This window comes from Oreochromis niloticus, linkage group LG2 (assembly GCF_001858045.2).
Source record: "Oreochromis niloticus isolate F11D_XX linkage group LG2, O_niloticus_UMD_NMBU, whole genome shotgun sequence".
Classification (NCBI taxonomy): domain Eukaryota; kingdom Metazoa; phylum Chordata; class Actinopteri; order Cichliformes; family Cichlidae; genus Oreochromis; species Oreochromis niloticus.
This window is the reverse complement of record NC_031966.2, coordinates 27,259,532-27,261,869: the sequence shown is the minus strand read 5'-3', so window position 1 is coordinate 27,261,869 and position 2,338 is coordinate 27,259,532.

Here is a 2,338-nt window from a genome sequence, read left to right as displayed (position 1 = left end):
CGGACACAGCAGCAGTTTTTAAAAAATATTTTAGATTAATTTTTTGCTCCTCTCACTCTAGCAGTTGAGCTGTCTCACTCTAGCCCAACATTCCGTCCATACACACCATTATAAACTCTGAAACGGCTGAAAAAACATCATGAAATAAACTGGAACTGAAGAAAAAGTATAACAGATATTGAAAAGATAAATACAAGTTGAATAGTTGAATGTCTTGTCTTCGTTTTAAAGTTTGAATGGTGGCTCTATGTCAACGTATGTGAAGTAGATACAGTTTAAAGAGGAGTTGAATGGAATTTGAAGGGTCTCCCCATTGAAATACATGGAAATTTTTGTTGAAAAAAGTTGAATAAAATTAAAAATATAAATGTTAAAATGAGAAAAATAGAGCAGTCATGTCCAAAGAAGAGGAATCTAATGGTGTTTGAATGGTTTTTCTAAGTTGAACGGTTTTGAAGGAGATAAGCCAAAAAACGTACGGAATATGATATATAACTAGAAAGTGCATTTTCTGAAGAAACTGCAGTGTGAATGCTTGAATCTGAATGTCTGCACTGAAATGAAATAATTACTGAATATTAAGCTAAAAATGCTGAATTAGCTGGAAAATACAGAATTTTTAACCTGAAAACAAAAGTGCAGAACTTTGAAAGCTAATTTTCATACAGAAGAAGTTGGAAAATAGCTGAACATGTTTAAAATGTAAATTAGAAAAAGATGAGTAATGACAAAAGAAAAGAAAATTTAGTCAGAAAACCTCTGAATGAATAACAAAGTTCATATTCTTCTAATCACTTAAAGAGTGGAATTATGTATTATAAATCTCTAATTCATAAAAAAAAATAAAAATAAATGTAAAAACAAATTTGTTGAATTGAACTGAAAGATGAACAAACATTCTGGAGAAAATACAAGCTTTAATATACAGCATAATGTTTTTCAGACATATACACGTGTATATCATGTTTAATGGTATTACATACATCAATTTGTTTTGTATTCATAGAAAATAACATAAAAATCTTAAGTCATATTGTACAGCTTCTTCTGAAAAGGACTTAAATTAGTTCAACAAATGTTTTTTTTCAAATAGAATAAAAATCATTTTAAAAAAGACGTTTGCAATGTTTTAAGGTGTTAATAATTGATCTGTCATGTGTCTGTTCAACTTTAGTTTTGGCACAGACTCATTCTAAAGAACAAATTACAAAATAACAAACAAATAAAATTGAAATTAAAGTAGCTTTTTTTTGTTAACACTTCACAGTAGAATAAATAAAAATATCTAAATTAAATAACTAAATGAAATAATAAGCAACATATGAAATACATGAAAATCAACTTTTAAACCACAATCCTGAACCTTTAAATTGTGTTGGTTTCTTAGAACATGGCTGAACAGCTGTTTCTATCGGTCTACTTAATCTACTGATCTGTCTACACATCCTTTTATTACTCATTCTTTTTATGTTTTAATGTAAACAGAGTCCACACAGTGGTAAAAGAGAACTGTATAGAGATTTTTGAGTAAACTCAAATGAAAGCCTAAGGTGGTGACACAGTTTACACATGCAATAATCAAATAAACACATTAGTCCTTTTTGTGAACATGGACAAATAAGTATCATTAGTTTACAGCATTGTTCAGCCATGCCACTAATGCTTTTTAGCACTGTGTTTTAACCTGGGCTCAGACACAAAGTCCCAAATTAGTTAGTCCCTGACTTGAGTTGTGGTTATGACTAATTATTATACACAAGGCTTTATCTATCTGAACTCTAAGGACACAAATATGAAAAAACCTATACTTACCAGCTGATACCCCACACTACACACTAGTGTGCCATGTGACCTGAAACTTTGGTACAAACCCATCATAATCATTCTGTTAACACTGTTTTTTAACACTGTTTGTGTTGCTGTTCAGAAGTTTAAAATGTTTTAGATTGGATTACATGGAATGAATTTGAGTTCTCTTGGGGTTTTTCGTCTGTTTCGTTCTCAGCAGATTTTTTTTCCCCATACTGTTGAATTCCAGTTACCACATTTCTGGTCATATGACATCCCGAGTGCCCAGTTAAAAAAATCCCCACAGTTAATTCAACATTAAAACAAAATAAAAATATGTTAAATAAATAAAGGTTTGCTCTGTGATGAAATATTAAATAAGCATACATTGTACAGAGCTCTAACAATGAAAACAATCCTTTAGCCTGTTGATCAGAGAGAGGCAGTCATTATGTCCATTTAAAACCTGTAATCAAAGAGCACAACATTTCTGTGAAACTATAAAGTCCATATGATCCTCATCATGTCCAGTGACTTCAGAGTGGATCCT